The following is a 15,724-nucleotide window of genomic DNA, read 5'->3' as shown; positions in this document are numbered from 1 at the left end:
TGTTTGTTTTTGGAGAGGGAGTGCTTGTTTTTGGAGTGTTTGTATTTTTAGCTTTCCAAGTGATTCTAACATACAGCTAACAAGGTTGAAAACCAAAAGCCTAGGTCAGTGATTCTCAAAATGTGGTCTCTGAATCAGTAACTTGGGGGTTGGGGCTTAACAATCTGTGTTTAAGAAGACCTTCAGGGGTTCTGACGCACACTAAAGTTTGGGTGTGACTGACCCTGATATTGACAGTGCTTCATGTGATCAATCCCTGTATGTGAGTTAGACAGGAAAAGGATAAGCTGTATCTTCCCAGCAGCTCCCCTACCCACCTGCTTTATTATACTAGCCAATTAGGGGCCATGTGGAGCAATGGGAATCTATTGAGGGAAGAGGACTAAGGTTTATGATCCACAAATACCATTCCCATTCCAGTGTATAGGCAGATATGTATGACTGGGGAGAGGCTGATGTTTCACGGTCTCCTGATAGGCTCAAGATTTTCAATGAATTGATTTTTATAGGTAAGTATAAGAAGTTTTGCTCCTCTTGAAAAAAATGGCAGGTAGGAACCTTGCCTGCCTTGTTCAATTCACACAGGTACAGGCACATGAAAAATAAAAGACATACTGTTCATGTTCACCCTGGTCCATTCTCTTCTATCCATGGAACACATGGGGAGAGGGCTCCCAGCACTAGCTACCCTCATTTCTAATACTTTAAATCACACCATCTCTCTAATTAGCTTACAACTCTGTTGGGGGCCTGGTGCTGATTGTAATTATATTTTCAGTTGTCTATGGACCACATTCCAAGCTATCACCAAACTATAAATAACAGAACTCAATGTCATCTCAGACGGCACATAAGTGTAAGCCATTGTTAGAATTCTGGAAGAAATGACCACAAGCAGCCCCCTTGAAAATCTTCAGGTCTTTCAAAACCCCTTCTCTCACAGGTGCAGGTCCCTGAATAGTGTTGTTTTGTTCAACATCACTTTGTTGGGACATTGTTGAGATGCCATAAAAACTTAACTCTTGTTTATATCAAATAGCCTGTGGTAAAACTGGTTTTGTTATATGTCGTTTCACTTCAAGTCACAGACCTGTCAACAATGGTAAGTGAGGACCAGCTGTATAACTCTGGGCCAGTTTATGATTTAACACTAGGACACAGGCTGAGATAGCTTCCTCTTCCTGTGAACTGCTCTCCTCCTCCCACTGTCACACATCCACTTTTTAGATCTCTGTCCTTGATCTTATTTTCTTGATCCTGCCTTCCTTCTCTTCTTTTAACTAGCCAAATTTACACACCTGAAGTTTCATTCAGCATGACAAAAATGCATCTTGCCTTTGTGACCTAACCATTTCCTATGAACACAACTTTACCCTAGATAAGCAGAGTGTTCCTTGAGAAATCAGACTATGTACATGCCCCTGAGAAGCACTAGCCATGCTGCATCCATTTCAGTAGAACCCAGCTGACCTGAAATCCTCATATCTCACCTCCGCACACAACCGGCTTAAGCGGAGTCAAGGTTCAATTAAGTCTTTGGTGCTCCCCTCACACCTCCATCAATGCAGAAGAAAAAGGTAAAACAGAAAGTCAACCGCCTTCTCCAGAGTTAACAATTATACCGAGGAATCCAGGGAGACCACTTCTGAGCCTGACCTAGTAAGGTCATGTTTTCAGTTCTGGGACAGCAGATCCTTCTTGGACAAGTCTCTAAGCCAAAAGGGTGCCTCCAGAATCCACATCTCTCAGATGAAACTATGACCCCTTTCACATAGGATAAAATGCAACAATACCTGAAACCTCAGCTTCCTAATAACTGTTCCATGGTTTGGTGTCAGATGCAGAGGCAGAGAAGGTTGCCTTGGTGCAAGGATCAGTGCTTGGCTTTGAGAAAGGAAGTTGGAAGCAGTAGAAGGTGTTGCACTGGAAATAACAGCAGAGTATACAAGGGAGCAAGTGATCCGAAAGCAAAGCAGAAGACAGCTGTACCACACAGCATATGAGGCTCTTGACCAGGGCTCTGGAGTCTTCACAAAGTTATCAAAATAATCAGCACACTTGCTACCAGGTTTAAGACATCACTGAGCCATAACGGTGCCCCCGACCACTGAGCCCCAAGTCCAGCTAACTGCCACTAATTAGTCTGAATTTGTGTTTGAGTAGAAATTATTTGCCCTGCCAGGGCAAATATCCTACATGAATATTTCTGAGGCTCTTTTTAAGAGAAAATAACATGAGAGGAAAATCAAGTCTCAGTGTCTCCCATTATCACAAGGACATAAATTCCACATGTGACTAGAGAACCATGGGACTGCCAGAATGACTCTGAATTCTGTTCTCATGGTGTCATTTTCCAGCTGAATGTGGCCCATCAAAAAATCTTAGATGAACTATTTAGTCCTCCAATAAGATCTCTTCTCTATGACTCAGCTTTCCTCCTCTCACGAATGTGACCATTTGCCATCTCCCACACTCTGATTACTCACTATTCATTCTGTGTATTCACTTATGCCGTGAGCCTGCTCACAATGCTGACCTTGTTCCACTGCCACTGAAATCCACAATTGTGATACTACTTCAGGGTCCCTCTCAAGAGGCTTAATTCTGCTGCAAACATCCACAAATTCTCTCTCTAGACTCATCTTGGGCTCATTGCCTTTCCCCCTCCATCAAACATCAAACTCACTCTACCCCTGCAGTACTGAGTCATTAAAATGATCCTCCTTGACCTCATTGTGTTCGTACCATATAAGAAATCATGTAACCCTGGCTGGTGTAGCTCAGTAGGTTGAGCACAAGTCTGCAAACCAAAAGGTTGCTGGTTCAATTCCTGGGCAACCCATGCCTGGGTTGTGGGACAGGTCCCCAGTTGGGGGCACTCGAGAAGCAGCCACACACTGATGTTTCTCACCATCTCTCTCTCCCTTCCCCCCCCGACTAAAAATAAATAAATGAAATCATGTATAAGTCTTATCCACATGAGCAAAATATGGGCTTTGAGACATGGTTTAAAAGAACAATAATAAATCCAAACCTTACAAATACTTCGCATTGTTTACAAAGCCTTCTTTGGCTTCCCTACTTCAGGACCTGGTTCCACAAATCACATCCACAAAGCCTTCCCTGACTCCTCTCTTCTCACTCTGACCACTCTTCCACTGTTCTTTCTGACTCTTGGCATTTGAGCTAATTTGACCTCTGGTAACTTGTGTTCTTTTGTAAAGATATTTTTCATCTCCCCACCTGGTGATAAGAAGCCAACCTGCCCTCAGGCACTGCACCAGAGACCATTTGTACATGTTGACCAGAAGTCTTCTGTGATTAACTTGAATTTTAACAGTGGACAGAAACAGTACCTTAACCCAGGAGTCTAAGAGTAATGACAAGAATTTGAGGTAGAAGGCAAAGCTGGTAAAAAGAGCAAGTGTAGCCCAGTTGGCTTTGCAGAGCCCCTTACATCCCATTACATCAATAGTTACAACATGGTTGATTACTTTTTCATAGGGTTTCATAAGGAATGTTGGCTAACGCTTGAGTCCACAAGTTCTATGTAACACCTGAGGGTCAGTAAACAAAACTGTAACAACCACCAGCCAAGATGGAGGTATAATAGACACCTTTTGCCTCCTTGCACAACCAAAAGACAACAACAAATTTAAAAACAAAAGTAACCAGAAATGCCAGAAAATAGAATTATATGGAAGTCCAACAACCAAGGAGTTAAAGAAGGAATATTCATCCAGACCGGTAGGAGGGCCGGAGATGGGCAGCTGGGGTGAAGGGGACTTGCGGCAAGGCAGCAGCTGGAGGACTAGGTGAGGCAGCAGCTGGTGGAGGTGGCAGTCCCTCTTTTTTATGTAGATAAACTGGGAGGAACAACTCCAGAGTGAGATAGACCAAGCAACCAAGGGTTCCAGTGAAGGGAAATACAGCCTCAAAACCTCTGACTGAAAAAACTTGTGGGGGTTAAGGTTGTGGGAGAAACTCCCAGCCTCACAGGAGAGTTCATTGGTGAGACCCACAGGGCCCTAGAATGTACACAAACTCACCCACTTGGAAATCAGCATAAGAAGGGCCCAATTTGCTGGTGGGTAGCAGGGGAAGTGACTGAAAATGGGGCAAGAACCAAGTAAACGGCATTGTTCTCCCTCAGACCACTCCTCCATGTACAGCACCACAACTCAGTGACATGGGTTGCCTGGACCTAGAAAATACCTAAGGCTCTGCACCTTACAGTGTAACAGGTGTCCTGAGACAAAGAAATATGGCCCAAATGAAAGAACAAATCAAAGCTCCAGAAAAAAATACAACTAAGCAATAAAGAGATAGCCAACCCATCAGATGCAGAGTTCAAAACACTGGTAACCAAGATGCTCACAGAAATGGTTGAGTATAGTCACAAAATAGAGGAATAAATGAAGGCTATGCAAAGTGAAATAAAGGAAAATGTACAGGGAACCAACAGTGACAGGAAGAAAACTGGGACTCAAATCAATAGTTTGGAGCAGAAGGAAGAAATTCAACCAGAAATTCAACATTCAACCAGAACAGAATGAAGAAACAAGAATTCAAAAAAAAATTAGGAGAGGCTTCAGGGCACCTCCAGCACAACTTTAAATGTTCCAACATCTGAATTATAGGGGTGCCAGAAGGAGAAGAAGAGGAGTAACAAGTGGAAAAGTTATCTGAACAAATAATGAAGAAGAACTTCCCCAATCTGGCAAAGGAAATAGACTTCCAGGAAGTCCAGGAAGCTCAGAGAGTCCCAAAGAAGTTGGATCCAAGGAGGAACACACCAAGGCACATCATTATTAAGTTGCCCAAGATTAAAGACAAGGAGAGGATCTTAAAAGCAGCAAGAGAAAAGGACAGTTATCTACAAAGGAGTTCCCATAAGGCTATCAGCTGATTTCACAAACAAACAAACAAACAAACAACCTTACAGGCAAGAAGGGGCTAGAAAGAAGTATTCAAAGTCATCAAAGGCAAGGACCTACATCCAAGATTACTCTTTCCAGCAAAGCTATCATTTAGAATGGAAGGGCAGATAAAGTGCTTCTCAGACAAGGTCAATTTAAAGGAGTTCATCATCACCAAGTCCTTATGATATGAAATGTCAGAAAGGGTCCCCAGTATGGGGTACACAAAAGGCAACTACAATTCATATTTCTCTCCCTCTCTCCTTCTCTTCCCTTCTTTCTAAAATGAATAAATAAAATCTTTTAAAAAACTGTAACAATGAGATGGTTCATTAATGATGTTGGTTGATCTTGATATTAAGAAGCTTAAAAAAGGGAAGATTCTCAAATAGAATTGGGATGAAGTATGTGAGCAACCAGTGCGAGGGGCTGATGTGTGCAAGTATGTATTTCAAATACATCTCAGTTTCTGTTCCCCTTTCTCTTTCTGTTACACTGAACTCACATTTTTATCTCTTCATTTTATATATTTCAGCATTTATTTTTGGACAGGACCACCTCTGGATAAGCAACAATAAATTTTATAGTTACACATTCTTAACTAGACCCTTCCCTACTCATGATTGAGTATGTAGTTTGACCTCCTGTGCTGGACCCAAGGGAGGACACATTGATCTAGGCAGTATCTTTGGTACCAAGATGTTAGAAGACTCTGGGGTCATCTCTAGCACTGGTGGGAAACTGCTGAAAGTTGCCAGAGCCCACAAAGGGAAAAACAGCATCACTGAAGGAGATGGACAAGCATCTCCGAATCAGGTAAGTATGTAATACCTCCCAGCATTCTAATAAATAGTGCTTAATATGAGATGTAGGTTGTTCGGATGAGGACAGATAGGGGCTGAACTTGGAGGAGACTAGGCATGATGCAGAGGGACATATATGATTATATCAGGCCTTGTCAAAATCATGGTACTCCCTTGTCTTCACAAAGCCTACATGTTAAATTACAACACTCATTGACTATTTCAGCCCACTCAGAGACCAAAGGTTTATTAACCAAAGCACTCCAATAAATTCAATAAAAGAAAGAGGCCAGTCAAAGGACTATTCTTCTTCTTTGGACTAGCTTACTTAAAACAAGAGCATGCCACATTTGGATATGATTAGGTTTATTATAGCCCTTACCTTGTGTGACTAGCCATTCAACCTAGAACCAACCAGCAAGGTGAATTCTGTTTCATATCCTGAGATGCAGAACTTCTCCTTCTTGGAGAGAAGACCCAAAGACTATAGGCTAAAGCCAGATGTCTGCTTCAAAAGGGAAAGTGTTCTAGCATCTGATATGATCTGCAGAATGACATCCAATCAAATCTCTGGTGGCCTTCTTTGAAGCAGATTTAATGGACAGATCCTTTTCTGTTCTTTGGTAGCAACATTAAACAACAACATATCATAATTTTAGGGCAAAGCCAAAATTAATCCCAGGCTTCTCTGTAGACCAAATATCTCAGAACTTCTGGAGGTGGGATTGAAGCATCAGCGAAGCTCCCCAAGTGATGCCAATGTGCCCCCAAGTTGAGAACCCCTCATGTTAGACTACTGAGGAGCCACTTGAAGAATGGTTGTCTTTTCTGGAGGTCAGGGGCCCCAGACAGGTGTAGACACCCGAGTGAGAGTGGCATTCTGATAGGAAGGAAAAAGAGAGGCTGGCATACCCTTTAAAGGATTAAGGACCAGTTCCTGCTGCTGCAGAGTAGATGAAACATCACAAGACCTGGAATCTGCTCCTGGCTCTGCCACATATTTACTATTTCTGGGACCTGAATAGAGTGGCTTAACCTCTTGGTTTCCATAGCTGGAAACGGGAGCAATCAGGTGTGCCACATCTGCCCATGATGTACACCTTAGATGCGGAAACCACTAAGTACAGAGCTGCCAGTTTTAGACAAGAAACAAATTTCTAAAGACATCACATAATTTAAAACGATTTCCCCATAGGAATGAAGGTAAAGTGAAGAGGTGTCATCACATGGCTCCTACACCTGGAATCACTCAGTGTGTTCAGTGTTAAGGCGTGTTTATTATCTCCATGATTTCACAGGGTACTCTTTCCCAAATTTGTAGAACCAAGCAGCATGGCAGCCGTTAAAACCTTTCGATGGGGTTTAATTACATCTTACTTCCACTTTAAAGTAAGATTTCTATATGCATTTTTTCAGTGCTAACATTATCACAATTATGTAATAAGTGCAAGGGTTATATTATATGCTATAAAATATTAAAAATTATAACTACATTTTGCCATCTTTGTAATATTTTATTGTTTATGTTAAGTAAACTTTTTCACAACATATACATATATTCGTTCATTATGGTGTACAACACGCTGCACATTTTAAACCAATACAGTGTTATATGTCAATTATATCTCCATAAGACTGGAAAAAATAGTAAACTTTTAATTTCAGAAGAGTTTCAGGTTGCAGGTCTTTAGAAGAGTTTTCAGGTAGAACAATTGCAAAAGTGGTACAGAGTTCCATATACCCCATATCCAATTTACCCTGTTCACATCTTGCACGAGTATGGTACATTTATTATAATTTTTTAATTTATTAAAAAAAACATTTTTAAATTTATCTTTAGAGAGGGGGGAGGGAGAGGGAAAGACAGTGAGAGAAATATTGATGTATGAGAGAAACATTGATTGGCTGCCCTAGCACATGCCCAACCAGGGACCTGGCCCCCAAGCCAGGCATATGTCCAGAATGGAAATTGAACCTGCAATGTTTTGGTTCACGGCCAGCACTCAACCCTCTGAGCCACACCAGCCAGGGCTGTTTGTTATAATTAATTGTAATCAGTTATAACCAGTTGATACACTGTTATTAACTAAAATCCGTAACTTATTCAGATTTTTAGTTTTTTAATATATTTTATTGATTATGCTATTATAGTTGTCCCATTCCCCCTTCACTCCCCTCCCCTCTGCACACCCTCTCCCACTCACATTCCCCCCACTTATTTCATGTCCATGTGTCATAAGTTCTTTAGCTTCTACATTTCCCATACTATTCTTACCCCCCCCATCTATTTTCTACCTACAATCTATGCTACTTATTCTCTGTACCTTTTCCCCCTCTCTCTTCCTCCCACTCCCCTGTTGCTAACCCTCCATGTGATCTCCATTTCTGTGGTTCTGTTCCTGTTCTAGTTGATTGCTTAGTTTGTTTTTGTTTTTGTTCTAGGTGTGGTTGTTAATAATTGTGAGTTTGCTGTCATTTTACCATACATGTTTTTTATCTTCTTTTTCTTAGATAAGTCCCTTTAACATTTCATAAAATAAGGGCTTGGTGATGATGAACTCCTTTAACTTGACCTTATCTGAGAAGCACTTTATCTGCCCTTCCATTCTAAATGAAAGCTTTGCTGGATAGAGCAATCTTGGGTGTAGGTCCTTGCCTTTCATGACTTGGAATACTTCTTTCCAGCCCTTTCTTGCCTGCAAGGTCTCTTTTGAGAAATCAGCTGACAGTCTGATGGGAACTCCTTTGTAGGTGACTGTCCCCTTATCTCTTACTGCTTCTAGGATTCTCTCCTTCATTTTTATCTTGGCTAATGTAAGTATGATGTGCCTTGGTGTGTTCCTCCTTGGGTCCAACTTCTTTGGGACTCTCTGAGCTTCCTGGACTTCCTGGAAGTCTATTTCCTTTGCCAGAATGGGGAAGTTCTCCTCTATTATTTGTTCAGATAACTTTTTCACTTGTTGCTCTTCCTCTTACCCTTCTGGCACCCCTATAACTCGGATGTTGGAATGTTTTCAAGATGTCCTGGAGGTTCCTAAGCTTCTCCTCATTTTTTTGAATTCTTATTTCTCCATTCTTTCCTGTTTGGTTGCTTCTTTCTTCCTTGTGGTCCACTCCATTGATTTGAGTTCCAGTTTTCTTCCCATCACTATTGGTTTTCTGTGCATTTTCCTTTATTTCTCTTAACGTAGCCTTCATTTTTTCATCTAATTTGCGACCAAATTCAACCAATTCTGTGAGCATCCTGATCACCAGTGCCTTGAACTGTGCATCTGACAGGTTGGTTATCTCTTGGTCGCTTAAAAGTATTGGCTCTGCCCTGGCTGGCATAGCTCAGTGGATTGAGCGGGGGCTGCGAACCAAAGCATCCCAGGTTCAGTTCCCAGTCAGGGCACATGCCTGGGTTGCAGGCCACTGTCCCCAGCAACCGCACATTGATGTTTCCCTCTTTCTTTCTCCCTCCCTTCCCTCTCTAAAAATAAATACATAAAATCTTTTTTTAAAAAGTATTGGCTCTGAGGCTTTGATTTATATTTCCATTTGAGCCATTTTTTTTTTTAAATCAGGTTGTGACTCATATGTATATGAGGGGCAGAGCCTTAGGTGTTCTCCAGGGCGGGGCAACCCAGTCGCTGGGTTGTGACATTATATGTGGGGGCAGGGTCTGAGAGGAAACAATGGCATTTGCTCCTCTCTCCGTCGGATTTCAGTCCCTTCCACCACTTCCCCCAAGCTAACTTGCCCTTTCTGGTGCTGATTCCCAGGTGGGTGAGTTTTTTTACATTCTAGCATTCTAGACCCCGTGGGTCTCTTCAACGCAGTCTCCTGTGAGGCTGGGAGTCTCTCCCTGTGCCTCAACCCCCACAGGTGTTTTCAATCAGTGTCCCGAGGTTCTATTTGCTGGCGCTGGGACTCTGGGTAGTGCAGCCTGTCTCACTGACCAATTTCATCTGGTTTATCTGCGCGTGAATGTGGGATCGCCTGGACAGCCAGGCGTCTTGCGAGCGGTGTCCCATTTCACAGTCGCCACCTCACTGGGTCTGCCAGCTGCCTGTGCGCCCAAGTTCTGCCCACTGCAGTCTTGCACTCGGGATGCCTTATGCACCCAGTGCCACTGCTTTTTGTGCCTCGAGCCCTCTATGCCCAGCTGCCTGACTCCACCATTCCTACCGGTCTGGATGAATGTGTATATTTTAATTCCTTGGTTGTCTGACTTCCATACAGTTCAATTTTCTGTCAGATCTGGTTGTTATCTTGTTTCTAAATTGTTGCTGACCTTATTTTGGTTGTGTGAGGAGTCACAGTGTGTCTACCTACATCTCCATCTTGGCTGGAAGTCTCATATTTTTAGTTTTTACCTCATATCCTTTCTAATCCCAGGATCCCGTCTAGAATACACTTCACATTTACTAGTTATGTCTCTTTAGGCTCCTCTTGGCTGTGACATATGGTATATTTTAAAATAAAGGACATTGTACAACATGACCACAGGAGGTGCAGAAGCAAATCAAAACCACCACTCAGCTCCGATACAAAGGAGGCAGGCATGTGTCTATCAGTGAAGGGGACATCGGTGTGAACAGTGAACTTTCCTTCATAAGCTTTCAAACTGCGGTTCTTGAAATTTTGCTTTAATTTGAGAGGATTGGCTTTATTTCAAATTTGGTGTATAAAATGAATTTTGTATCATATGCTTTCAAATTACTCAACATCACATAAAATGTCCAGTAACACCACACAATTATAAGGCTGATCCCCTGGAGACCAGAAGACAGATTCCAGATTTCTGGGCCCCCCTCAGGAGACTGTGGTTTAGATAGCCCAGGATGGGGGCAAAGCTATCTGTATTTTAATCCCCAGGTGACTCTGATGTATTAAAGCATTGCTAAATCTAAGTATCACCTCAACTTTTAGGAACAAGACTTCCAATTTAAATTCAGTATCCAGGTTGCACAGCCAGCCTGGATACTGAATTCATACTCAGTAGAATTATTAATAAATATTTCAGTAAATATGTGCCAAGACACACAGGTATACAGATATCCTTAAACCTAGATTCAGGAGACACTACCAAATTCCATTTTTAATTTGGTTATTAAACCCTGAAATACATTTATTGACCCTTATGGCTGTTGGGTAAGGTCTCCTAGCAACCCACAAAAAATGTTATTTGTCCAATAACACAAGGGAAATAGCACACCCTTGCAATGAGCAGTGCAAAACAATACTGTGGCAGTACTAGTCATAAAACAAAAGGGAAGCAGATAAGAAAGGACATTTTATTTATCTTAAGTATTAATGTCAAATAAATAGAATAAAAGAAAATGTGGGCACAGATAGAGTTATTGAGAGAAACATTTGAACTCTTCCAAGAATTCTAAAGATGGTTAGCCCATTTTTAACCCAGAATCCAACACTGCCTTTTCTTTTAGGGTTTTCTTTCAGGCTTACCACCAAAGGTATTCTTACCTAGGTATACCCTAGAATTATGTGGGGGGCTAAAAAAAAACAAACAATGTCCAAGTGCATTAGTCTGCTAGGATGACCATAATAAAATATCACGGACTAGGGGGCTCAAACAACAGAAACTTATTTTCTCACAGTTCTGAAGCTGGGAAGTCCAAACTCAAGATGTCAGCAGGTCTGGTTTCTCCCTAGGCCTCTCCCCTTGCCTTGTCGATAGATGGCTGTCTCCTTAATGTGACCTCACATGGCCTTTTCTTTATGCAGGAGTATTGCTAGTATCTCTTCTTCTAAAATTAGTTTTTAAGTTTATTGATTTTTAGAGGGAGAGAGAGGAAGGTGGGAAAGAGAGAAGGAGAAAGAGAGAAACATCAACTTGTTGCTCCATCCATCCATGCATTTATTGGTTGATTAGAGCATGTGCTGTGACTGGGGCTCGAACCCCCTACCTTTGCATTTCAGGGACAAGGCTCCAACCTACTGAGCTACCTGGCCAGGGCTCTTCATGTTCTTAAAAGGACATCAGTCAGATTGGATTTGAGCCCCACTCTTATGACCTCATTTACCCTTAATTACTTCCAATAATGGCCTTATCTCCTAATGCAGTCACACTGCGGGGTAAGGATGCCAACTTATGAATTTGGGTAAGACAACAATTCAGTCTATAATACCATGCTTCCCTCCCCCTCCAGGTCAATTAAATTAAAAATTGACACTTTTTAAAAGAGCTTTCCAGGGTTAAGAACCACTGATACAGCGTGAGCTTTGGAGGCAGCCCCGCACTACCCTGGGGCTTCTGCCACTTTCTATCTCTGCACACGTGGGAAGATGGCCTGAGCTTTGGGCCTCAGCGTCCTGTCCTGTAAAATGCGATAACATTAGTACATAGGGTTCTGGTGAGAATTAAACAGCTAACACACAGAAAGTGGGATGCACAAAAGACAGTGTCCTCACTGGGCATTAGGTGGCGCCATGAGCCTGCAAATCAGAGTCCAGCTGAGGGTGGGCAAAGCTGCTGAGAAGGGAGGAGGAGCACTTTGGCCACCTGACTCAGCTGCCGCTTTGTACCCATAGGGTCTCAAGTCAGAGTTCACATCTCAGTGAAGCCATAAAACTCAAATTATAGATCGATGCTCTAGGTTTTTTTCCTAATTATTTCTATATCAAGGGACATGTTAAAACATGTATACTATGACAGGTAAATAGGTTTGTTTTTAATAACTAAGCCTCATATGGTTAACCATAGAGTAACTAGTATTAATCATAAACAATATGAGGCAATACTAGACTAAAGTGATATACATTTTCTCAATGATTTATTCACACCAGCTAAAGATGAGGAGGAAAATTAAGAATCCTTTATATAAAGGATCTGGCTAAACAAAGTCAAGACTGTAAAGTTTTAACTGCTTCTGTATATGTGTTTAAAATGCCAAATAAGGCCCTGGCCGGGTATCTCAGTGGGTTACAGCATCATGTCAATACAGCAAGGTTGCGGCTCCGATCCCTAATCAGAGCACAAACAAGAATCAACCAATGAATGCATAAATAAGTGGGACAACAAATCAATGTTCCTCTCTCCCTTCCTCTTTCTCTCTCTAAAATCAATTAAAATTTTTTAAAAGTAAATTTTAAAATACCAGATAATAGCCCTGGCTGGTGTGGCTCTGTTTGTGGGAGCATGGTCCTGTGACCGTAAGATTTCAACTTTGATTCCCAGCCAAGGCACATACCTAGGTTTTTGGTTAGAGCCCTGATCCCTGGTCTGGGTGCATATGGGAGGCAACCAATCGATGCTTCTCTCTCACATGATGTTTCTCTCCCTTCCTCTCTCTCCAAAAACAATAAAAAAAAAGTCCTCAGGTAAGAATAAAAAAAGATACCAGAGCCCTGGCTGGTGTGGCCCAGTGGATTGAGTGCTGGCCTGTGAACCAAAGGGTCACAGGTTTGCTTACCAGTCAGGGCACATGCCTGGGTTGTGGGCCAGATCCCCAGTAGAGGGTGCACGAGATGCAACCACACATTGACGTTTCTCTCCCTCTCTTTCTCCCTCCCTTCCCCACTCTCTAAAAAATAAATAAATAAAACCTTTAAAAAATACCAGATAACATTTTATTAAGGTAGAAAAAAATCACACATAATGTATAACAGTATGTTAGAATATTACTTATCATAAATAATATTCTAACCCACATCCCAAACCAGACAAACTATCTCTGTTGGCAAATACAGCAGTGAAACATGGGCCCTGGTGGAGACAGAAAAGAGAAAAATGTGAGAAGTCATGAGACTTGACAGAAACTGGTGGTTGTCTGTCCCAATAATCCCCACCGCTCTAAGCATCAGCTGGGCACAAGATGACTTGCAGTGAAGAGTAAAATTCTCAGTCTTCCTTGAGCTGGGTGTGGCCATGTGGCTCAGCCTTGGCTGAGGGGACATGAATAGAAGTGGCAGCTTGTGGGAAATTTCCTTGAGAGACATGTGGCTAGTACCTTCCTCCATTTCCTGCCTGGAACGTGGCCAGGATGACAGGCACTCCACCTTATACCTGGAGGCTGAGGCTATGCCCTGGGGTGAGAGGTGGGGAGCCAGGAACAGCCTGGACCCCAGGTGGCCACAGGGGCTCCACAGAAACCCGGACTCATCCACCTCTGGACGTTTATGTAAAAGAAAAATGAACTTAAATCACATATAAGCCACTGTTATTTCGGGTCTCGGTTACTCATTTTAAGTCACAGTCCAGCTGATACACCATGTGAGTTCAGTTTTGTTTTTAAAGAATATTTTTAATGTATTTTATTGATTATGCTATTACAGTTGTCCCATTTCCCCCCTTCACTCCCCTCCACCCTGCACACCCTCTCCCACCCACTTCCCCCCCGCTTTAGTTCATGTCCATGTGTCATGCTTCTAAGTTCTTCAGCTTCTACATTTCTCATACTATTCTTACCCTCCCCCTGTCTATTTCCTACCTACAATCTATGCTACTTATTCTCTGTACCTTTTCCCCCTCTCTCCTCCTCCCACTCCCCTGTTGCTAACCCTCCATGTGATCTCCATTCCTGTGGTTCTGTTCCTGTTCTAGTTGATTGCTTAGTTTTTGTTTTTGTTCTAGGTGTGGTTGTTAATAATTGTGAGTTTGCTGTCATTTTACCATACATGTTTTTTATCTTCTTTTTCTTAGATAAGTCCCTTTAACATTTCATAAAATAAGGGCTTGGTGATGATGAACTCCTTTAACTTGACCTTATCTGAGAAGCACTTTATCTGCCCTTCCATTCTAAATGAAAGCTTTGCTGGATAGAGCAATCTTGGGTGTAGGTCCTTGCCTTTCATGACTTGGAATACTTCTTTCCAGCCCTTTCTTGCCTGCAAGGTCTCTTTTGAGAAATCAGCTGACAGTCTGATGGGAACTCCTTTGTAGGTGACTGTCCCCTTATCTCTTACTGCTTCTAGGATTCTCTCCTTCATTTTTATCTTGGCTAATGTAAGTATGATGTGCCTTGGTGTGTTCCTCCTTGGGTCCAACTTCTTTGGGACTCTCTGAGCTTCCTGGACTTCCTGGAAGTCTATTTCCTTTGCCAGAATGGGGAAGTTCTCCTTTATTATTTGTTCAGATAACTTTTTCACTTGTTGCTCTTCCTCTTACCCTTCTGGCACCCCTATAACTCGGATGTTGGAATGTTTTCAAGATGTCCTGAAGGTTCCTAAGCTTCTCATTTTTTTTGAATTCTTATTTCTCCATTCTTTCCTGTTTGGTTGTTTCTTTCTTCTTTCTGATCCACTCTATTGTTTTGAGCTCTAGTTTCCTTCCTATCACTATTGGTTCTCTGTGCATTTTCCTTCATTTCTTTTATGGTAACCTGCATTTTTTTCATCTAATTTGTGATCAAAATCAACCAATTCTGTGAGCTTCCTGATCACCAGTGTTTTGAACTGTGCATCTGATAGGTTAGCTATCTCTTAGTCACTCAAAAGGATGAGTTCTGGGGCACTGATTTGTTCTTCTGTTTGAGCCTTTTTGGGGGGGGGGGGGGGGTCTGGTCACTCCTGTTACGGTGAAGGGTGGAGCCTTAGGTGTTCACCAGGGCTGGGCACCCCAGTCGCTCAATTGTGACGTTGTATGTGAGGGCAGCGTTGAGAAGGAACAATGGCGGTAGCTCTGTTCTCCATGGGACCTCAGTCCCTTCCCTGGGATCCTTGGTTGCACGCTCTGTCCTGCTCCACAGTTGTCGCCTCACTGGGTCTGCCAGCTGCCGCTTGTGTACTCAGGGTCCACCTGCTGCGATCTTGCGCACCCCAGATGCCTTATGCGCTCCCGGTTGCCTTATGCACTCAATTCTCCCTGTTCTCCGTGCTGCGACCTGCGCCCGGCTTCTCCTCTCCACCCCTCCTACCAGTCTGGATAAACAGGTCTATTTCAACTTCTTGGCTGTCCGACTTCCATTCAGATAAATTTTCTGTCAGTTCTGGGTGTTATTCTGCCTCTAAATTGTTGTTGTTCCCATCTTGGTTGTGCATGGAGGTAAGGTGCGTCCA

This window comes from Phyllostomus discolor, chromosome 8 (genome assembly GCF_004126475.2).
Source record: "Phyllostomus discolor isolate MPI-MPIP mPhyDis1 chromosome 8, mPhyDis1.pri.v3, whole genome shotgun sequence".
Lineage (NCBI taxonomy): Eukaryota > Metazoa > Chordata > Mammalia > Chiroptera > Phyllostomidae > Phyllostomus > Phyllostomus discolor.
Note: the sequence above shows the minus strand (reverse complement) of the source record.